This window comes from Pelobates fuscus, chromosome 12 (genome assembly GCF_036172605.1).
Source record: "Pelobates fuscus isolate aPelFus1 chromosome 12, aPelFus1.pri, whole genome shotgun sequence".
In the NCBI taxonomy this organism is placed as follows: domain Eukaryota; kingdom Metazoa; phylum Chordata; class Amphibia; order Anura; family Pelobatidae; genus Pelobates; species Pelobates fuscus.
In genome coordinates, this window is record NC_086328.1 from 69,116,864 (window position 1) to 69,140,021 (window position 23,158).

General features: G+C 43.5%; 17 pseudogenes; 2 read left to right on the forward strand and 15 right to left on the reverse strand.

The window, feature by feature from the left end:
* Positions 1-292: 292 nt before the first annotated feature.
* On the reverse strand, positions 293-411 carry LOC134580158 (5S ribosomal RNA; annotated as a pseudogene).
* Positions 412-788: 377 nt separating this feature from the next.
* On the reverse strand, positions 789-907 carry LOC134579761 (5S ribosomal RNA; annotated as a pseudogene).
* Positions 908-1,294: 387 nt separating this feature from the next.
* On the reverse strand, positions 1,295-1,414 carry LOC134579660 (5S ribosomal RNA; annotated as a pseudogene).
* A 387-nt stretch (positions 1,415-1,801) lies between these two features.
* LOC134579950 (5S ribosomal RNA) lies at positions 1,802-1,920 on the reverse strand (annotated as a pseudogene).
* Positions 1,921-2,054: 134 nt separating this feature from the next.
* On the reverse strand, positions 2,055-2,173 carry LOC134579979 (5S ribosomal RNA; annotated as a pseudogene).
* A 7,544-nt stretch (positions 2,174-9,717) lies between these two features.
* LOC134579955 (5S ribosomal RNA) lies at positions 9,718-9,836 on the reverse strand (annotated as a pseudogene).
* A 134-nt stretch (positions 9,837-9,970) lies between these two features.
* Positions 9,971-10,089, reverse strand: LOC134579800 (5S ribosomal RNA; annotated as a pseudogene).
* Positions 10,090-10,476: 387 nt separating this feature from the next.
* Positions 10,477-10,595, reverse strand: LOC134579635 (5S ribosomal RNA; annotated as a pseudogene).
* Positions 10,596-10,973: 378 nt separating this feature from the next.
* On the reverse strand, positions 10,974-11,092 carry LOC134579974 (5S ribosomal RNA; annotated as a pseudogene).
* Positions 11,093-11,226: 134 nt separating this feature from the next.
* Positions 11,227-11,345, reverse strand: LOC134579615 (5S ribosomal RNA; annotated as a pseudogene).
* A 134-nt stretch (positions 11,346-11,479) lies between these two features.
* On the reverse strand, positions 11,480-11,599 carry LOC134579593 (5S ribosomal RNA; annotated as a pseudogene).
* A 134-nt stretch (positions 11,600-11,733) lies between these two features.
* LOC134579603 (5S ribosomal RNA) lies at positions 11,734-11,852 on the reverse strand (annotated as a pseudogene).
* Positions 11,853-12,745: 893 nt separating this feature from the next.
* LOC134579606 (5S ribosomal RNA) lies at positions 12,746-12,864 on the reverse strand (annotated as a pseudogene).
* Positions 12,865-13,241: 377 nt separating this feature from the next.
* On the reverse strand, positions 13,242-13,360 carry LOC134579975 (5S ribosomal RNA; annotated as a pseudogene).
* A 386-nt stretch (positions 13,361-13,746) lies between these two features.
* Positions 13,747-13,865, reverse strand: LOC134579803 (5S ribosomal RNA; annotated as a pseudogene).
* Positions 13,866-15,184: 1,319 nt separating this feature from the next.
* Positions 15,185-15,303, forward strand: LOC134580013 (5S ribosomal RNA; annotated as a pseudogene).
* A 133-nt stretch (positions 15,304-15,436) lies between these two features.
* On the forward strand, positions 15,437-15,555 carry LOC134580030 (5S ribosomal RNA; annotated as a pseudogene).
* The last annotated feature ends 7,603 nt before the right edge of the window (positions 15,556-23,158 follow it).

Sequence of the window (23,158 nt, forward strand, 5' to 3'; positions counted from 1 at the left end):
AAAAAGTGATCTGATTATGACATCATAATGCAAAAAATAAATAAACAAAAGCTTAAGGCACTTGAGGTTCCTAGTTGGTCTCCCATACAAGTACTAACCAGGCCCGAGTCTGGATAGCTTCTGAGATCTGGCATTTTCAGACTGGTATAGCCATAGGCAAAATTTATCCAATGCAATTTCACTGATGTTGGTAGAATATCAAACACTGGTTGCGACAAAAGACAAGATGCTTCTCGATAGGGTAAAATTGATCTGATTATGACATCATAATGCAAAAAAAGAAATAAACAAAAGCTTACGGCACCTGAGGTTCCTAGTTGGTCTCCCATACAAGTACAAACCAGGCCCGAGTCTGGATGGCTTTTGAGATTTGACAAGATCAGGCATTTTCAGACTGGTATGGCCATAGGCAAAATTAATTGAATGCAATTTCACTGATGTTGGTAGAATATCAAACACTGGTTGCGACAAAAGACAAGACGCTTATGGATAGGGAAAAAAGTGATCTGAATATGACATCATAATGCAAAAAAGAAATAAACAAAAGCTTATGGCACCTGAGGTTTCTAGTTGGTCTCCCATACATGTACTAACCAGGCCTGAGTCTGGATAGCTTCTGAGATCTGGCATTTTCAGACTGGTATGGCCATAGGCAAAATTTATTGAATGCAATTTCACTAATGTTGGTAGAATATCAAACACTGGTTGCGACAAAAGACAAGACGCTTCTGGATAGGGAAAAAAGTTATCTGATTATGACATCATAATGCAAAAAAGAAATAATTAAAAGCTTACAGCACCTGAGGTACCTAGTTGGTCTCCCATACAAGTACTAACGAGGCCCGAGTCTGTATAGCTTCTGAGATCTGACGAGATCAGGCACTTTCAGACTGGTATGGCCATAGGCAAAATTAATCGAATGCAATTTTACTGATGTTGGTAGAATATCAAACACTGGTTACAACAAAATACAAGACGCTTCTGGATAGGGAAAAAAGTGATCTGATTATGACATCATAATGCAAAAAAGAAAAAAACAAAAGCTTACGGCACCTGAGGTTCCTAGTTGGTCTCCCATACAAGTACTAATGAGGCCCGAGTCTGTATGGTTTTTGAGATCAGACGAAATCAGGCATTTTCAGAATGGTATTGCCATAGGCAAAATTACACGAATGCAATTTCACTGATGGTGGTAGAATATCAAACACTGGTTGCGACAAAAGACAAGAAGCTTCTGGATAGGGAAAAAAGTGATCTGATTATGACATCATAATGCAAAAAAGAAATAAACAAAAGCTTATGGCACCTGAGGTTCCTAGTTGGTCTCCCATACAAGTACTAACCAGGACCCGAGTCTGTATGGCTTCTGAGATCTGACGTGATCAGGCATTTTCAGACTGGTATGGCCATAGGCAAAATTAATCGAATGCAATTTCCCTGATGTTGGTAGAATATCAAACACTGGATGCGACAAAAGACAAGACGCTTCTGGATTGGAAAAAAAGTGATCTGATTATGACTTAATAATGCAAAAAAGAAATAAACAAAAGCTTAAGGCACCTGAGGTTCCTAGTTGGTCTCCCATACAAGTACTAACGAGGCCCGAGTCTGTATGGTTTTTGAGATCTGACGAAATCAGGCATTTTCAGAATGGTATTGTCATAGGCAAAATTACACAAATGCAATTTCACTGATGTTGGTAGAATATCAAACACTGGTTGCGACAAAAGACAAGAAGCTTCTGGATAGGGAAAAAAGTGATCTGATTATGACATCATAATGCAAAAAATAAATAAACAAAAGCTTACGGCACCTGAGGTTCCTAGTTGGTCTCCCATACAAGTACTAACCAGGCCCGAGTCTGGATGGTTTTTGAGATCTGACAAGATCAGGCATTTTTAGACTGGTATGGCCATAGGCAAAATTAAATGAATGCAATTTCACTGATGTTGGTAGAATATCAAACACTGGTTGCGACAAAAGACAAGACGCTTCTGGATAGGGAAAAAAGTGATCTGATTATGACATCATAATGCAAAAAAGAAATAAACAAAAGCTTAAGGCACCTGAGGTTCCTAGTTGGTCTCCCATACAAGTACTAACCAAGCCCGAGTCTGGATGGCTTATGAGATCTGACGAGACCAGGTATTTTCAGACTGGTATGGCCATAGGCAAAATTAATCTAATGCAATTTCACTGATGTTGGTAGAATATCAAACACTGGTTGCGACAAAAGACAAGACGCTTATGGATAGGGAAAAAAGTGATCTGAATATGACATCATAATGCAAAAAAGAAATTGATGTAGATTAATTTAGAAATAAACAAATATGTTTAAATGTCTATCTGTTCCTGTCCAAATCTGAGATGATTAAATTGCGTATACGCAGAAGTAAGCTCACACTGACACATGGAGTTCAGGTTAAAAGCACTTCAGAAAATTTAATGCAATCTGGTTGGAAAACAGTTATGCAGGCCTTTTTAAATGCAAAATGACATCATCATAAAATCAAGATAAGAAGTGAGGAAACATTGTCAATTGGCTAAGAGAAGAAGTGGTTAGTTAAATGCCCTCCCTGTTGGGTGTTACGTCTTACATCATAACTGACGTCATAAAGTTCTCCTCCAGATTTCAGCGCCATCTTGCTAGCACGAGGAGTTCTTTCGATGGGAGGGGGCATTTTGGCAGCTATCCATAAAGAGTAGCTGGTACCTTTAGTCTTTCAAGGTTAGTATCCTCAGTATTCTCAAGGCCTCTTTGGCAATTATACACTCTATCAATACTATCTGCTACAGTGTGTTCTTAGAATCAGAAGATTCTAGCATTTTCTGCTGACATGCTGTTTCTACGAACAAAGGAATCTTGTAAAGTTTAAACTACGAGGCATGAGAGCTGAATATGAGAATATAGTATTAAAGGGGCCCAGTAAGGATTATATAGTTTATAAGGGGCCTAATAATGGATATAAGTTATAAGGGGTTAATAATTCTACAACAGTCCCCCCTATAGAGTGTTAATTGCTAAAAAAAAAAAGGATAAACTTTATTGGTTAGTTCCAGAAGACAGGTTAGCCCAAAGGCACAAAACCCTATGAAGTAACGATTCTTAAAGTCTTCTTAGTTCTTCAGAGGGACATCATGAATAGACAAGCTTACATTACCATATGGACCTGTGTTATCTGGAATATAGGCACAACAAGTCATGGTGACAGGTAAACGTTGTTGGTTGCAATAGATACAATAAATGCAAATCAAAATATTATTATTATTATTAGGTACCCCCCTTGGCACACCTATGGCATCAATATATATATATATATATATATATATGTGTCAAACTTTCCCTTTAGAGGGGTGCTCCTCTTTATGTTCTGAAGCATGAATGTGGTGTGTCAAGAATACCTTGTCATGTATTATGTGTATGGACATAATAACCTTGGCTAGGGCGCATTTGCTTATGCATTGTAGTATTAAACCTGTCCCACGCTACATCAGCGTAGGTGGACTCGGATCATTTAGTCAATATTAATATCCCCACAAACTCAGGATGGACAAATAATCCTGAGGAAGCTTGGCATTTGGATCTCTTCAGCTTCACGAGGTCTCCTTTTGGGGTCCTCGGCTTTCCATCGATGGCAGGTCAGGCATTATTATGGCCATCAAACACCTACTTGCTGGTATCTTTTTATTTAACAAGTCATTTTTTGATTTAGAGTCAAAAGTGTGTCAAAATCAACAAATGTTACTTCTCATGTTGCAGAGAGAGAGAGTCTTGAATCTGGAACAATGAATCCACTGAGTGATCTCTGCAACTTTCACAATGCACTATTGGGTATATGGTCTTGGTTGTCACATTGATGACCGGCTAGGCTTCTGGGCATCCTGACAAAATGTCTATGATAACTAGTGCATATTTGACCCAGTAGCTCTTTGTCACCTGGATTCTTGAAAGGGATATTGAGAGTTAGCTAGGTGCTTAGGAGTATTTTAGAGATCAAAGAGTTCATGAGGGTCTTGGATAGGTATAAAGTTCCATGGGCTCACTGCCCAGTACATGTTTTTGGGTAAACAGAGCTTGAGAGTGTTGGAGTACAGCCCGTCTTCAAGGGTTGCCCCTTTCTGTTTTTCCAGCTTTATATTTCTTCAGGGTCAGCAGCTGCTTGTCATTCTTTCAGAAGCTTGAGATCTGTAGGTAGGATCTACATGGTGAGTATAGAAGTTTCTTTAGCGGACACCCTTCTGTCCACTTCCCTTGGTGCACTTGTGGCTTGGTTGGCAGCTTTTGTGCTGCACCCAGGGCATATCTTGAGTCAGTGTAGATATTGGCATGTCTTCCTTCAGGCATTTTGTATGCCACTGAGAAGGCTGTCAATTCAGCGTCTTGAGCAGATGTGAGTGAGGAAAGTGAAGATGCTTGACGTACCTGATCTTCTGTAGCAACAGCAAATCCAGTATGGTACCTTTCCTCATTATCCGCAAACAGAGTGGAGTCAGGATCTGGTAAAGCTACTGCATGCTCTGTTGAAAGGTGTCTTGTTTCTTCTTTCATCTGTTCAAAGCAACCATGAGGAGCAGTAGAAGAGGTTTCCTCACCTATTTCTGTGTGAGATTGGGGGGTATTTGTCTTTCTATTCACAGTTCTCTTGCTGACCCCCCTCTGTAGAGATTTGTAAATGGAATGTTCATGTTTCATGTGTTCCTTTCATGAGATTTCTGGGGCCTTAATGAAGAAAAAAACATGAGGGACAGCCACCTCCCTTACAGGTGTCTTACTTCCATGGGAATCTGGGTCAGGACCGCACTATTTCCTTGAGAGTGCCCAAAACAGTTCTTTCATGTCTGAATAATTTTTCGTTAGTGTGGTATTCCCCCCTGGGAAGTGGCGGAAGAGTGGCCAGAGCAACTTTCCTGCAAAATGTAATGTTGTCAGGTAGAGGCAGAGTTGTCTATGGGTGGAGGAAATTGGTAAGGAATAAGAAGGGAGGAAGCATATAAAGGATATAGATATGGTGGTGGGGAGATGGAAGAATGAGTAGTGGATAGAGGGAGAGGGAAGAAGGTGGAGTAGGAGGAGGAGAAGGCGGAGTAGAGGGAGGAGTAGGAGGAGGAGAAGGAGGAATAGAGGAGAAGTAGGAGGAGAGAGGAGAAGGTGGAGTAGAAGGAGAAAGTGGAGTAGAGGGAGGAGTAGGAGGAGGAGAAGGAGAAATAGAGGGAGGAGTAGGAAGAGGAGGGAGGAGTAAGAGCAGGAGGAAGGGGTAGGGGGGGGTAGAGGAGAAGGGGGAGGAAAGAGGAGAAGGTGGAGTAGAGGAAGGAGTAGGAGGAGAAAGTGGAGTAGAGGGAGGAGTAGGAAGAGGAGGGAGGAGTAAGAGCAGGAAGAAGGAGTAGGAGGAGGAGAAGGTGGAGTAGAGGGAGGAGTAGGAGGAGAAAGTGGAGTAGAGGGAGGAGTAGGAAGAGGAGGGAGGAGTAAGAGCAGGAAGAAGGAGTAGGAGGAGGAGAAGGTGGAGTAGGAGGAGAAAGTGGAGTAGAGGGAGGAGTAGGAGGAGGAGGGAGGAGTAAGAGCAGGAAGAAGGAGTAGGAGGAGGAGAAGGAGAAATAGAGGGAGGGGCAGTAGGGGAAAGTGGGGGACTGTAGATGAAGGGGAGGGATCGGTGGGAGGAATAAGCGGGGGTGGGCAGGTAAGGGAGCAGACAGGTGATGTAGCAATGGAGGATACATCAGAAATCAAGACTAGGTAGAAATGCAATGGAGGCTGCAAATAGCCCATGTACAACAACTATTAACTGGCCCTATGCTTTCCCTAGAGAAAAATAATAAAAGGCTAACATGCTCATCTTGTCTCCACAAGCCTCGAACGTTTCACTCCCATGGGTGGCCCATGATGGCTTGCCCACCACTTCTCCACACGGGGTCTTGTGCCCGCGGAGACAGACGCTATCCCTGACTCTCGTTCTTAATTTAATAATTTATATCTAACATCTCAAAATGTAATTCCTACTTATATCACAAATATACATTATCACAATTTTATGTCTCGTAAATGGGATAAAATTTATTCTACTCTTCACTGATAATGTATTTTTAAAACATACAAAATAGACAAATAACATTGCCTTCTGGAAAATAAATGGAAAAGATAATGGAGATTTTGTTAAGCTTATAAATGGCTATACATTAATTCGCATTTCTTGTTCTCCAGTTTCTGGCTGTTAATGACAATGTACAATGTAATAGAGTAGCGGAAAATGCTAGCAGAATGCTTGGTTGCATAGGGAGAGGTATTAGCAGTAGGAAGAGGGAAGTGCAGAGTACTGGATACAGTACTGGAGACCATATCTTCAGAAGGATATGGATACCTTAGAGAGAGTTCAAAGAAGGGCTATTAAACTGGTTCATGGATTGCAGGGTAAAATTCACCAGGAAAGGTGAAAGGATCTTGACAGGTATAGCTTGGTGAAAAGATGATAAAAGCATTTTAAATACATAAAGGGAAACAACACAGTAAAAGTGGAGACTATATTTAAAAGAAGGAAAACTACCATAACAAGAGGACATAGTCTCAAAAATAGAGGGACAAAGGTTTAAAAATGATATCAGGAAGCATTACATTACTGAGAGGGTAGTGGATACATGGAATAGCCTTCCAACTGTAGTGGTAGAGGTTAACTCAGTAGAAGTGTTTAAGCATGCGTGGGATAGGCATAAGGCTAAGCACTTGCTGCTAGTAACAGATCTAGAATTAATATACTATAATGCCCAAAGTCTCAATTCCTATGCATATGCAATAATAAAATATCTGGGCTTACAACAAAAAAATTATGTTAGTCAGTCTTTTAATCTGGAGGCAAACATTATCCAGTAAAAACATTTTGAAACCAATCCCTAATTGTATTACCATTTGTTCAAGAAATCTTGGTTTATTAGAACTTTCTTTTAGTAAATGTTCTTTAAGATAACCCCTCTTCCATCATGTTATCAATTTTTTTTTTTTTTTTTTTTATACAAAGTTAAAACACACTTGTTCACAGACACTTTCCTGATATAGGGAAACTAATAGTAGGATTCACGATATATATATATATATGGGCGGATATGACCTCACTAAGGGCAGAGTGAGGGCAGGAGCCAGGACTGACGTGTCTCTTTGTGTCTCTTTAAGGACAACCTTCTTTTGTTCTAGGGGCCATTTTCTTTTAGGGCATTTCAGCTGACAAATGAAAGCATTATACATTTAACAGCCCGTGAAGTTTTGAAATAACATGGTGCAAAAAATAAATAAATAAATAAAATAAATAAATAAACTCACGGAATGCAAACAATATACCTACAGCCATTAATCACTTTTCCTCTTCACAATCTAGCTTAACAACTTTGCATATTCCCTCTATCCACATTGCATAGTAATGCAACAAATCACACTTGCCTTTACATTTTTAACTCGTCCAAATAATTCTCTATTCCTGCATCAGATTCACTTTCCTAACCTTCGTAATCAACACTGAGCTACATCCCTGGAGAAAATACTTTGCACCAGGAAAGGAAATACAGCCTCAGAAAGGTGGAATGTATTCTTGTGAGCTAGTCTCCCACACGATCCTATCAACTTCAATTACAAAACACAAAATATATATATATATATATATATATATATATATATATATATATATAAAGCGCTACGGAATCTGTTGGCGTCATATAAATGGCACAACTTCTATTAAAATAACAAAATACACAACTAGAATATTTTCTAGCAAAAATTCCATTGCTAAATCTTATCATTAGTTTCTGAATAATTTTACTGAACGCAGAACTGAAAAACCAGGAATGTCACCCCTCCCTCTCCCCCCTCGCGTCTCACAGAAGGCAAGGAGGGAGGGGTGAGGAGAGAGCCAGCATGAAGTTTTTTAACCATGTCAGCGCTGGAAGGACAGTTACGTTACAATTATTGCAAGCAAAGAGACACAAAAAAAAACACAACATTTAGACAATACACCTAGGGTACCCATACTTATAGTAATAATTGAAATAATCCCTGATCCAGTCAGGTCAATCACAATATAGTAATACTCTCAGTGGAACTCAATACAAAACCCCCACCCTCTACCAGGGTAACGGCTAACACAAAATACAAAAACAATGATTATAATATACATATATTCTTAACCCTTTGTGATCTAGTTCTTCCTCAGCCCAATCTTCCTGCTGAATTCTAGCTGCAATCTACCACATGAAGGCACAGCAATTTTACACACTTTAGCAATCTTTTCAACTAGATCACACGCGCTAGCCAGCCCTTATTGGGCTTTCCTAACCCTGTTTCATTCCCCTCCTATACAGGCATCCCAGATATAGGGGAAAGAAGATTTTAAACAGTGTCTACAATGGTGGACTGACACTCGAGAGGGGTGGATCCCCCCCAAGTGCGTCTTCCCAAAACGTAGACTAGTCACTAATTGGAGCGAGGTGAGAAGTGTGTGACCAATCACTTCTCTCACAATAGAAATAGGAGAGGATAGAATAATAATATAGGAAGTATAGAAAAGGGAAAAGGCAAGGAAAAATCCTTGGAGACAGACACAGGAGTTTAAATAACTCCTAATTACACAAACAAAACAACAGTACAATTTTGAAATACAGTGCATGCATCACAGTTCAAATAAAATCAACAGTAATTCCTTTCCTTTACTCGTGTGCTTACTCCAAAGTCACCTCCCTCAATCCCGTAGTATCTTACTACCAGCGGCCAAGGATAACAGCTAACACCGGTCCGAAATCCATATGCCTCCCTCGTCACAGCAGCCCACTAATAGTGTCTGCGCTACCCTCACTCTTGTAGTGCCCCTATAAAAACCCACTTTATAAGTCTCACTACTCCGTGGTGATGAAGACAGCAATGCCTGCCCGAATTCACACACCACAAAATAAAAATTGGAATGGCTCCAGCTCAGCGCTCAAAGCTGGAGGGTACCACCACTCTGCAAGCAGAGTAACGTGCACAGAGAAGCTAGCTAGGCTATCAAAGTGACACAAGAAGGATCCCCAGGAAACTATGAGTCTACACAATCTCCACAGATCCAACACACCTCTTTTTCCCTACAGCCCCAGCCACGAGGCTCCTAAAAGAGTTAAACAGGAAAAGATGACCCCCAGGAACACATCCACAGGTCAACCCCCCTTTTTCCTTACAACCACAGCACCGTGGTTCCTAAAAGGGGTGAAACAGGCAACAGAAGACCCAGGCAAATCCCCTCAGGTCCACCCCCCTTTATCCCAAAAGGGGTAAAATACAAACAGATAGACAGACAAACCGAAGACCCAGGCAAGTCCCCTCAGGTCCCCCCCCCTTTATCCCAAAAAGGGGAAACAGAGAACCCCAGGCAAATCCCCTGCAGGTCCACCCCCCTTTATCTCAAAATGGGGAAACAGGCAAACAATTCAAACACACCCAGGCAACAGATAGACTCAAATGCAGGTAAACAAGTGAGTAACGAGACACCGGGCAAGATATTACCTGTCTTTGATGTCCTCCCGGGAAGCAGTCACAGACACGTGGACGGGTCAATCAAAGGGGCCGGAACATACCGGTGGCTCTGCAGAAGTCTCTACCGTGTACCTGGAGGTGATCAATCTCCTTTCCTACCCCCAGGATTCCCCCGTCCAACCTTGTCTTCCTTAGGACGGCTCACCGGCCAGAGGTCATAGCCCGATGCCCCACGCTAAAGCTTATGGCACCTGAGGTTCCTAGTTGGTCTCCCATACAAGTACTAACCAGGCCCGAGTCTGGATGGTTTTTGAGATCTGACAAGATCAGGCATTTTTAGACTGGTATGGCCATAGGCAAAATTAAATGAATGCAATTTCACTGATGTTGGTAGAATATCAAACACTGGTTGCGACAAAAGACAAGACGCTTCTGGATAGGGAAAAAAGTGATCTGATTATGACATCATAATGCAAAAAAGAAATAAACAAAAGCTTAAGGCACCTGAGGTTCCTAGTTGGTCTCCCATACAAGTACTAACCAGGCCCGAGTCTGGATGGCTTATGAGATCTGATGAGACCAGGTATTTTCAGACTGGTATGGCCATAGGCAAAATTAATCGAATGCAATTTCACTGATGTTGGTAGAATATCAAACACTGGTTGCGACAAAAGACAAGACGCTTCTGGATAGGAAAAAAAGTGATCTGATTATGACTTAATAATGCAAAAAAGAAATAAACAAAAGCTTAAGGCACCTGAGGTTCCTAGTTGGTCTCCCATACAAGTACTAACGAGACCCGAGTCTGTATGGTTTTTGAGATCTGACGAAATCAGGCATTTTCAGAATGGTATTGTCATAGGCAAAATTACACAAATGCAATTTCACTGATGTTGGTAGAATATCAAACACTGGTTGCGACAAAAGACAAGAAGCTTCTGGATAGGGAAAAAAGTGATCTGATTATGACATCATAATGCAAAAAAGAAATAAACAAAAGCTTAAGGCACCTGAGGTTCCTAGTTGGTCTCCCATACAAGTACTAACCAGGCCCGAGTCTGGATGGCTTCTGAGATCTGACGAGACCAGGTATTTTCAGACTGGTATGGCCATAGGCAAAATTAATCGAATGCAATTTCACTGATGTTGGTAGAATATCAAACACTGGTTGCGACAAAAGACAAGACGCTTATGGATAGGGAAAAAAGTGATCTGAATATGACATCATAATGCAAAAAATAAAATAAACAAAAGCTTATGGCACCTGAGGTTTCTAGTTGGTCTCCCGTACATGTACTAACCAGGCCTGAGTCTGGATAGCTTCTGAGATCTGGCATTTTCAGACTGGTATGGCCATAGGCAAAATTTATTGAATGCAATTTCACTAATGTTGGTAGAATATCAAACACTGGTTGCGACAAAAGACAAGACGCTTCTGGATAGGGAAAAAAGTTATCTGATTATGACATCATAATGCAAAAAAGAAATAATTAAAAGCTTACATCACCTGAGGTACCTAGTTGGTCTCCCATACAAGTACTAACGAGGCCCGAGTCTGTATAGCTTCTGAGATCTGACGAGATCAGGCACTTTCAGACTGGTATGGCCATAGGCAAAATTAATCGAATGCAATTTTACTGTTGTTGGTAGAATATCAAACACTGGTTACAACAAAATACAAGACGCTTCTGGATAGGGAAAAAAGTGATCTGATTATGACATCATAATGCAAAAAAGAAATAAACAAAAGCTTACGGCACCTGAGGTTCCTAGTTGGTCTCCCATACAAGTACTAATGAGGCCCGAGTCTGTATGGTTTTTGAGATCTGACGAAATCAGGCATTTTCAGAATGGTATTGCCATAGGCAAAATTACACGAATGCAATTTCACTGATGTTGGTAGAATATCAAACACTGGTTGCGACAAAAGACAAGAAGATTCTGGATAGGGAAAAAAGTGATCTGATTATGACATCATCATGCAAAAAAGAAATAAACAAAAGCTTATGGCACCTAAAGTTCCTAGTTGGTCTCCCATACAAGTACTAACCAGAACCCGAGTCTGTATGGCTTCTGACATCTGACGTGATCAGGCATTTTCAGACTGGTATGGCCATATGCAAAATTAATCGAATGCAATTTCACTGATGTTGGTAGAATATCAAACACTGGTTGCGACAAAAGACAAGACGCTTCTGGATAAGAAAAAAAGTGATCTGATTATGACTTAATAATGCAAAAAAGAAATAAACAAAAGCTTAAGGCACCTGAGGTTCCTAGTTGGTCTCCCATACAAGTACTATCCAGGCCCGAGTCTGGATGGCTTCTGAGATCTGATTAGATCAGTCATTTTCAGACTGGTATGGCCAGAGGCAAAAATAATTGAATGCAATTTCACTGATGTTGGTAGAATATTAAACACTGGTTACGACAAAAGACAAGACGCTTCTGGATAGGGAAAAAAGTGATCTGATTATGACATCATAATGCGAAAAAGAAATAAACAAAAGCTTATGGCACCTGAGGTTGCTAGTTGGTCTCCCATACAAGTACTAACTAGGCCCGAGTTTGGATGGCTTCTGAGATCTGACGAGATCAGGCATTTTCAGACTGGTATTGCCACAGGCAAAACTAATCGAATGCAATTTCACTGATGTTGGTAGAATATCAAACACTGGTTGCGACAAAAGACAAGACGCTTCTGGATAGGAAAAAAAGTGATCTGATTATGACTTAATAATGCAAAAAAGAAATAAACAAAAGCTTAAGGCACCTGAGGTTCCTAGTTGGTCTCCCATACAAGTACTAACGAGACCCGAGTCTGTATGGTTTTTGAGATCTGACGAAATCAGGCATTTTCAGAATGGTATTGTCATAGGCAAAATTACACAAATGCAATTTCACTGATGTTGGTAGAATATCAAACACTGGTTGCGACAAAAGACAAGAAGCTTCTGGATAGGGAAAAAAGTGATCTGATTATGACATCATAATGCAAAAAATAAATAAACAAAAGCTTACAGCACCTGAGGTTCCTAGTTGGTCTCCCATACAAGTACTAACCAGGCACGAGTCGGAATGGCTTTTGAGATCTGACAAGATCAGGCATTTTTAGACTGGTATGGCCATAGGCAATATTAAATGAATGCAATTTCACTGATGTTGGTAGAATATCAAACACTGGTTGCGACAAAAGACAAGACGCTTCTGGATAGGGAAAAAAGTGATCTGATTATGACATCATAATGCAAAAAAGAAATAAACAAAAGCTTAAGGCACCTGAGGTTCCTAGTTGGTCTCCCATACAAGTAGTAACCAGGCCCGAGTCTGGATGGCTTATGAGATCTGCTGAGACCAGGTATTTTCAGACTGGTATGGCCATAGGCAAAATTAATCGAATGCAATTTCACTGATGTTGGTAGAATATCAAACACTGGTTGCGACAAAAGACAAGACGCTTATGGATAGGGAAAAAAGTGATCTGAATATGACATCATAATGCAAAAAAGAAATAAACAAAAGCTTATGGCACCTGAGGTTTCTAGTTGGTCTCCCGTACATGTACTAACCAGGCCTGAGTCTGGATAGCTTCTGAGATCTGGCATTTTCAGACTGGTATGGCCATAGGCAAAATTTATTGAAAGCAATTTCACTAATGTTGGTAGAATATCAAACACTGGTTGCGACAAAAGACAAGACGCTTCTGGATAGGGAAAAAAGTTATCTGATTATGAAATCATAATGCAAAAAAGAAATAATTAAAAGCTTACATCACCTGAGGTACCTAGTTGGTCTCCCATACAAGTACTAACGAGGCCCGAGTCTGTATAGCTTCTGAGATCTGACGAGATCAGGCACTTTCAGACTGGTATGGCCATAGGCAAAATTAATTGAATGCAATTTCACTGATGTTGGTAGAATATCAAACCCTGGTTGCGAGAAAAGACAAGACGCTTCTGGAAAGGGAAAAAGTGATCTGATTATGACATCATAATGCAAAAAAAGAAATAAACAAAAGCTTACGGCACCTGAGGTTCCTAGTTGGTCTCCCATACAAGTACTAACCAGGCCTGAGTCGGGATGGCTTCTGAGATCTGACGAGATTAGGCATTTTCAGACTGCTATGGCCATAGACAAAATTAATTGAATGCAATTTCACTGATGTTGGTAGAATATCAAACACTGGTTGCGACAAAAGACAAGACGCTTCTGGATAGGGAAAAAGTGATCTGATTATGACATCATAATGCAAAAAAGAAATAAACAAAAGCTTACGGCACCTGAGGTTCCTAGTTGGTCTCCCATACAAGTACTAACCAGGCCCGAGTCTGGATGGCTTCTGAGATCTGACGAGATCAGGCATTTTCAGACTGGCATGGCAATAGGCAAAATTAATAGAATGCAATTTCACTGATGTTGGTAGAATATCAAACACTGGTTGCGACAAAAGACAAGACGCTTCTGTAGAAGGAAAAAAGTGGTCTGATTATGACATCATAATGCAAAAAAGAAATAAACAAAAGCTTAATGGCACCTGAGGTTCCTAATTGGACTCCCATACAAGTACTAACCGGGCCCGAGTCTGGATGGCTTCTGAGATCTGACAAGATCAGGCATTTTCAGACTGGTATGGCCATATGCAAAATTAACCGAATGCAATTTTACTGATGTTGGTAGAATATCAAACACTGGTTACAACAAAATACAAGACGCTTCTGGATAGGGAAAAAAGTGATCTGATTATGACATCATAATACAAAAAAGAAATAAACAATAGCTTATGGCACCTGAGGTTTCTAGTTGGTCTCCCATACAAGTACTAACCAGGCCCGAGTCTGGATAGCTTCTGAGATCTGGCATTTTCAGACTGGTATGGCCATAGGGTAAATTTAATCGAATGCAATTTCACTGATGTTGGTAGAATATAAAACACTGGTTGCGACAAAAGACAAGATGCTTCTGGATAGGGAAAAAAGTGATCTGATTATGACATCATAATGCAAAAAATAAATAAACAAAAGCTTACGGCACCTGAGGTTCCTAGTTGGTCTCCCATACAAGTACTAACCAGGCCTGAGTCAGGATGGCTTCTGAGATCTGACGAGATTAGGCATTTTCAGACTGCTATGGCCATAGAGAAAATTAATTGAATGCAATTTCACTGATGTTGGTAGAATATCAAACACTGGTTGCGACAAAAGACAAGACGCTTCTGGATAGGGAAAAAGTGATCTGATTATGACATCATAATGCAAAAAAGAAATAAACAAAAGCTTACGGCACCTGATGTTCCTAGTTGGTCTCCCATACAAGTACTAACCAGGCCCGAGTCTGGATAGCTTCTGAGATCTGGCATTTTCAGACTGGTATGGCCATAGGCAAAATTTATCCAATGCCATTTCACTGATGTTGGTAGAATATCAAACACTGGTTGCGACAAAAGACAAGATGCTTCTCGATAGGGTAAAATTGATCTGATTATGACATCATAATGCAAAAAAGAAATAAACAAAAGCTTACGGCACCTGAGGTTCCTAGTTGGTCTCCCATACAAGTACTAACCAGGCCCAAGTTTTTTATTTCTTTTTTGCATTATGATGTCATAACCAGATCACTTTTTTCCCTATCCAGAAGCGTCTTGTCTTTTGTCGCAACCAGTGTTTGATATTCTACCAACATCCGCGAAATCGCAGTATCTTAGTTTTGCCTTACGGCCATACCAGTCTGTAAGTGCATGATCTCATCAGATCTCAGAAACCATCCAGACTCTGGCTTGGTTAGTACTTGCATGGGAAACCAACTAGGAACCTCAGGTGCCGTAAGCTTTTCTTTATTTCTTTTTTGCATTATGATGTCACAATCAGATCACTTTTTCCCTATCCAGAAGCGTCTTGTCTTTTGTCGCAACCAGTGTTTGATATTCTACCAACATCAGCGAGATTGCATTCTCTTAATTTCGCATACAGCCATACCAGCCGAAAAGTGCCTGATCTCTTCAGATCTCAGAATCCATCCAGACTTGGGCCTGGTTAGTACTTGTATGGGAGACCAACTAGGAACCTCAGGTGCTGTAAGCTTTTGTTTATTTCTTTTTTGCATTATGATGTCATAATCAGTCAACTTTCTTCCCTATCCAGAAACGAATTTTCTTTTGTCGCAACCAGTGTTTGATATTCTACCAACATCAGCAAGATCGCATTCTTTAATCTTGCCTATGGCCATACTAGTTTGAAAGTGCCTGATCTCAAAAGTTCTCAGAAGCCATCCAGACTAGGGCCTGGTTAGTACTTGTATGTGAGACCAACTAGGATCCTCAGGTGCTGTAGGCTTTTGTTTATTTCTTTTTCATGATGTCATAATCAGATCACTTTTTTCCCTATCCAGAAGCGTCTTGTCTTTTGTCGCAACCAGTGTTTGATATTCTACCAACATCAGCGAAATCGCATTCTCTTAATTTAGCCTACGGTCATACAAATCTGAAAATTCCAGATCTCAGAAGCCATCCAGACTTGGGCCTGGTTAGTACTTGTATGGGAGATCAACTAGGAACCTCAGGTGCCATTTCTTTTTTTTTATTTCTTTTTTGCATTATGATGTCATAATGAGACCACTTTTTTCCCTATCCAGAAGCGTCTTGTCTTTTATCGCAACCAGTGTTTGATATTCTACCAACATCAGCAAGATCGCATTCCCTTAATTTCGCCTACGGTTTTGCTAGTCTGAAAGTGCCTGATCTCATCAGATCTCAAAAGCCATCCAGGCTCGGGCCTGGTTAGTACTTGAATGGGAGATTAACTAGGAACCTCAAGTGTCGTAAGCTTTTGTTATTTTTTTGCATTATGATGTCATAATCAGATCACTTTTTTTCCCTATCCAGAAGCGTCTTGTCTTTTATCGCTGTTGTGGACATGAAATATTATCCTAATTTTTAGTCAGTAAAATGTCTATTTAATTTATATAGTTCTTGATCAGCATTTACCATTCTATGTGATTTACCTAAAATGGCCGCTATTGCCAGGGAGTTTCCCTTAGTCATCGAATAACACCCTCACTAACAAGATGGCGCTGGAATCTGGGGGAGACCTGCAAGATGCCAGTGACATCACACCCGGTAGGACGAGCAATGAATCAACCACTTAACCCCTAACCAATTATTGATGTATAAATCAATGTTATCTCTGACAATGCTTATGATGTAATTTTGCTTTATAAGGGGCATGCCACCCCCTCTAATAAACATTCCTCAAGTTTTTCATTAACCTGAAACTTGTGTCTGGTGTGAATTACTTCAGGGAGCATGCACGCACTGTTTCTTTAATTTGGCCAGGGGCAGATACACAAAATAATCAATTTATTGATTGATTTCCACTTCATTTGGCGCCCATCGTGGGGCCCCGGATTTGCTGGTTCAGAGGGCCGGAAACCAACCGACCGGAGCGGACCTCCGGAAAGTGGGACAAACGGAGCCTTATCATCTCCAAAATACAGCCTTTGTCTGTATTCTCCTGTTTTGTGTCGGTCTGTCTCCGTGTCCACTTCCGGCTTCCAGAAGGCCACAAGACAGGTAAATTCCTACCCGGTGCCTCTTTAAATTAGCCTGTCGATTGTCTGTCTGCCTCTTGAGTGTTTGTATGCATGTATGTGACGGCCGGTGTATGTGTTTTGCCTTTTTAATAATTTTAGCTTGACTGCCTAGAGGGCAGGGAACGCGACAGCCGGTAAAGGCCTGGGGACCACCCTAGTGAAAGTGCTGGGGTACTTGTGAAAGCCGGTAAAGGGCTGGGGACCACCCTAGTGAGAGGGTTGGGGTATTTGTGACAGCCGGTAAAGGGCTGGGGACCACCTGGTAAAGGGGGGGTTATTGTGTTATTATTGTGTTATTATTGTCGACCCGGTGAAGGGTTAGGTTACAGCCTAGAGAAAGGCTGGGATTGTTATTGTACTGTCCTGAGTGGATCAGGGATTAGTTGCTGTGTTTTACTGTTTCATGCACATTGCTTTAATATGTACATGGCCATATTACTTTCTGCTATTTTGTGGATCCTGTTTAATTGTTGTTGTTGTGTGGCGGTACCCTAGGTGTGTGCGTGTGTCTTGTGTGGTTCGCCCTAGATTCTGAAGTTTACACTCATCTCTAAGTATGTGATTTCTGCAAGTGCCTCTTGCTTAGCCTCGCCACGATTATCTTTTCTTTTGTTCTCTATCTCTCCTGTGTTTGCTACCCACAGCTGTGTTAGTCACCCACGCTCGCCCGCTCCGGTCCGTGACCACCATCTCGGGTGGGCGGACCCCCTGTGACTGGTCTACATTTAGGGAAGACGCACAGGACCCAGGTCCTCATGGCAGTCGAGCACTGTAGACTTTCCTCCTTCTTCTTCTCCCTCCCCCTGTCTCTGTCACGTGGCGCTCTCTGTTTGGTAAAGATGGGGCAGGAACATGCTAGACCTGCTAAGGGATTTTTGGCTTGTGATATTGTGAAAGAGAGGGCGGGAGAAGAAGCAATGTTGAAAATGAAGAAGATGTCACCCAGCGGTAGATTACAGCCAGAATTTTGGAGGAAGCTGCTTGTCGATAAGGAGGGTTTGTTGCTAGATAACGGACTGACAAAAGCTGTAGAAGCTTGGTATCAGGTCGCTAGGGGACTCAAACGGGAGGGTTTGACCGAGGAAGAGCTAGATTTCGAGGGTCAGACGATTTATGTGTATCACCGAAATGTATGCAATGATGATGTACCCCCTGCTGCCCCGCGGCCACCGCCCTATGATGGCGCCCAGAGCATGTTGAATGACTCTCGCCCTGCCTCCCCAATTAGTGCTCAGACACCACCTCCTGCTAACGTAGGACACGTCCCCACCCCTTTGTGTCCGGTGCTCGGAGCTGATGGAGCCTGCTATTATCCTGTGCCACTTCATTTCTTTCCTCACGCCCCCACTCCTCAGCCGCCCTTCCAGCTCTCCATTGCCCCCGACCAGGTCCCGCCATCATCTCATCTTCCAACCCCCTCCGATGTTCCTTCATCCCCACCATCTCCCTTTTCTCCCCCTCTCCCGCTGTCTCCACCTGTTCCTATTGTTCTCCCATCAGTCCCTCCTTCCCCAGTCCCCGATCCCATCCCACTAACTCCTGTCCCAGTTACTGACGTCCCCCCTTCTTCTCTACTCCCTCCAGCTGCTCCCCGCACCAATGTTTCTTCACCTCTCTCTGCTACCTCCGCCACCTCAGCCCGTCCTACTACCCCTCCTCCTCTTCCTAATTCTTCTCCTACTACTCCTCCTACTAATCTGTCGTTACTCCTCACTGCTATTTCTGCTGCTCTTGGACATCCCTCTAGCTCCGCTTCGCTCCCTACACTCCCTGTTGTCCCTCCCGTCCCCGACCCCCCTCCTACTGACCTCTCATCTCTCCTCTCTGCCTTAACCCGTCCCGCTACTCCCGTCCCACCTACTACACCTTCTGACATTCCTCCTCCTACTCCTCCTCCTTTTGACCTATCATCTCTCCTCTCTACCCTTTCTGCCCTAACCCGTTCTACTGCTCCTGTCCCACCTACTACCCCTTCCGACATATCTCCTCCTGCTCCTCCTCCTACTGACCTATCGTCTCTTTTTATCAGCCCTCTCTGCCTTAACCCGTCCCACTACTCCTGTCCCTCCCACTACACCTTCCGAAATTTCTCCAACTCCTCCCTCTAGTGACCTATCATCTCTCCTCTCAGCCCTCTCTGCCTTAACCCGACCCACTACTCCTGTCCCTCCTACTACACCTTCCGACATTTCACCTACTCCTCCTCCCGCTGACCTAACCTCTCTCCTCTCTGCCCTCTCTGCCTTAGCCCGTACCACTACTCCCGTCCCTCCTACTCCTCCTTCCCTCATTCCTTCCGCACCCACTCCTGTCTCTTCTGACCCGTTGTCTGTTTTAGCCTCCACCCTGTCTGCTTGCCTCTCACGCCCAGCCCAACCCGCTCCTACCCCTGCCTCCTCCATGGCCCTTGTCCCGTACTCCCCCAAAGCAGATCCCAGTTACCCGCTCATGGTGGTCGGTTCGGATGAGCCCGCCACTTTGGACCAACCCTATGCTGTGGGTGTTTCCCCAGCAGCCTCAGGCTTCCATCCTACTATGTCACAGATGGTCACCCCCCGTAATATTGTCACTGGTCTGCCCGCTCCTGGGCTCCAGCTTCCCTTGATGTTGCCTCCTATCATGGCCTCCCGATCCCTGTCCCCCCCCGAGGATGACAATGTACAAGGGCATAGCCTGTTCCGCCCTCAAGATAACAGACCCTCACAGCGACAGGCCACCTCCGGAGTACACCTCCAGGTGCCCCCTGCTACCGAAGGTGCTCCACCTATGTATGTCACATTTAATCCGTCACAAGCTGCCACCTTGGTCACCTCCCTCCCTGACCCTGAAAAGCAGCCCATGCCATTCTTCCGCAGAATGGCTCAAATACGGAAGACATATTCCGCTGCTTGGTGGGACCTGTACAGTTTGTGTGAAATTAAAGCTGGTGATGCCTATTGGCCAATTATGGCAAGGAGTTTTAATGATGCTCCTCTCACTACTGACATGGGCTTCCAGTCCGGTATTACCTTTTGTGATCAACTCCGTGCCTGGGCTCAAGACAAATTGGCTGATCAAGCCACCTGTATAAATGACATTGTTCAGGACAAACTCGAGTCTGTGGAGAAATACCACTCACGCCTAACCCAAACCTTCTCTGATCTAGGCTTTAGTGTCTATAATAAGGCTCATACTCAGATGTTGTCTGCTGCCTTCGTGGCTGGTTTAAAAGAGAATATTTGTAAGGGTCTGGTTCTCTCCCGTCCTGAGTATAGAATAATCCCCCTAGACACCCTCTTGTTGGTTGCTAAGGGTCTGGATTCTGTGTTACAACCTACACAGAGAAGAAATAACCCCCTGATGCTTGCTGCCCCTGCTCCTGTTACTGGGCCCGCCTCTGCTTCCCAAGCCTACCCCATACAGCAGCAGGCTATGAACCCCACGCAGGGTCGGACCCCGACCGCGCCCAGGACCTGTTTTAATTGCCATCAGGTTGGCCACTTCCGAAGAGATTGTCCCCACCCAAGGTTCATTAGGCCACAACTCCCACGGTACTCCAATCCTTCTGCTGATGCCTATGGATATTTTCCTCCAGGGTACTTTCAACCACCACCACCTCCACCTGTCCCGTACTCCCCTCCTCCTGAGTATTCCCAAGCCCCTCCACCCCCTCCTGACGCCCATGCTTATCCTCCAGCTCCTGCTAACGGGTATGGTGATGATGACCTTCAGAAAGCACGCCCCACACCTAGACAGAGCCGTACAGTTCGCCCTGCTCCCCAGACAAGTCTCCCTTCTACCTCTACACGACACTACACTGGTCCTGACCAGGCCCATCTAGATTTATTGCAATAGGTAACCGGCAAGCCTGTGTTCAATGCCCCTGTCATGGCAGTGTCTACAGGGCATAGGGGGGGACCTCTTGCCACAGTAGTCCTACCCGTTGAGGGACATCCTACTACCTTTTTAGTTGACACAGGTGCAGCCCGCAGTGTTCTTAGAGAACAAGACCTGCCAGACCCATCTTTCCTATCAGATACCGATGTTTCCTGTGTAGGTGTTGATGGTACTCCCTGCAGCAACCCACTAACTAAGATCCTGCGGGTGGGCTCTGATATCCTCTCACGGTTTGTTGTTTCCTCCACTTATCCCATTAACCTGATGTTTTGTCCCGCCTACAGGCCTCCATTACATTCACTGCAGATGACTCACACCCCTATCACGCAAAGACACTTCTTTCCTCTGTTCCTTACCCCTGCTAGTACACCTCACATCCCCCACAGAGGGGCCAAGGGTCACGGATGCCCCCAGTGCTCTGGACAGAATCCCTGCTAAACTCTGGTCTACAGGCCCTGATGACATAGGCCGCCTGTGTGTTCCACCTGTTGTGGTCACCCTTCTACCAGGAGCTGCCCCACCAGACCTCAGTACCCATTGAAACCTGCACAGGCTCTTGCCATCTCCAAGCAAGTTGACAGCCTCCTAGCAAAGGGAGCTCTCATCAAATGTGTGTCACAATGCAACACTCCCCTGTTCCCTGTTAAGAAGAAAACTGAAAAGGGACAACCTGATCAGTACCGTATGGTCCAAGATCTTCATGCTGTTAATGATGTCACTGTCCGAGACACTGCTCTCGTCCCTAATCCACATACCTTGTTGTCACAAGTCCCACCCACTGCCAGGTTTTTCACAGTGGTTGATCTCGCTAATGCCTTTTTCAGTGTACCTCTAGATCCATCCTGCCAACATCTCTTTGCCTTTACTCATGACCGTCAGCAGTATACATGGACTGTCATGCCACAGGGGGCACAGAACTCCCCTACCCAATTTGCAAAGGCCATGTCCACCGTCTTGGAACCTTGGCAAAAATCACACAATGACGTGGTCTTGCTCCAGTATGTTGACGACCTACTCCTCTGCGTGGACGACCTCTCAACTGCTGAGCGTGATTCTGAAGATCTTCTATGTTTCCTAGCTGAAGAAGGTTGTAAAGCTTCCAAGTCAAAATTACAGTGGTGCCGGCCCTTTGTGGTCTTCTTGGGACATTGCCTCTCCCATGGAACCCGTCATCTTACCAGAAACAGAATTCTAGCTATTTTAAATTTGCCGCTTCCATCTACCCATCAGACCCTGCATGCCTTTCTAGGTCTAATCACTTATTGCAGATCATGGATTCCTGAGGCTTCCCAACTTATGCAACCGTTATATGATGTCCTGAAGAACGAACTGTTCACACTACCACCACATGCAATTGCCTGCTTTTCTGCACTACAAAAGGCAATTTCCTCCGCACCTGCTCGTGACCTACACAACTACCAGTTACCATTCAAACTGTTTGTTTCAGAAAAGATGGGCCATGCTTCAGGGGTCCTTACTCAGTCACATGGCTGACGTCAGAGACTGATTGGTTATTTTTCCTGCATGCTAGACCCCGTCGCCAGGGGTAGCCCCTAATGCCTACGTGCAGTGTTTGCTGCCAGTGCATTGCTGGACAAGACCAATGACTTCGTCCTTGGACATCCTCTAACTGTCCTCCCTCCACATGACATTTCCGCCATCTTGCAACAGGTCTAGCCAAAGCACCTTCCCTCACAACGTCATCTCCGTCTACAGACTTCTCTCCTACTGCCTGACAATGTTACTCTTCAAAGATGTGCGAGAGGAAATGTGGTGTGGTAGTTGATGGCATATATATTCGGCCTGATTTACTGAACAGCAGCCTGAGGTTTGAGAGTTAAATGTCCCAGGGAGAGATGTTTGCAAGATGCAGTACTGGTACTCTGCAAACCACGGTATGGGTCCCTGGGGTGGAGCACTTGGAGAGCAGGGTGGGCCAGTGCTCTAATAGCACCAGCTGCTAAGTAACAGTCGGACCAGAACTTTTATTTTGCTTAATAGTTTCACTTATGCCTAATTGCACCTCACCTGTATCTGATCAATAAGCTAGCAGGCTTTTAAAAAGAAGGAATCAGCATGCTGCAGGGAGAGGAGGAAAAGCCAGAGGAATGGTGTCTTGCAGGTATACTTTTTGTAAATTGGCAAGTGGGAAAGCCACCCAATTCCAGATAGGAATTTGCTGTGTATAGTAAGTGCTCAAGCAAGAGCAAGGAATTTTGT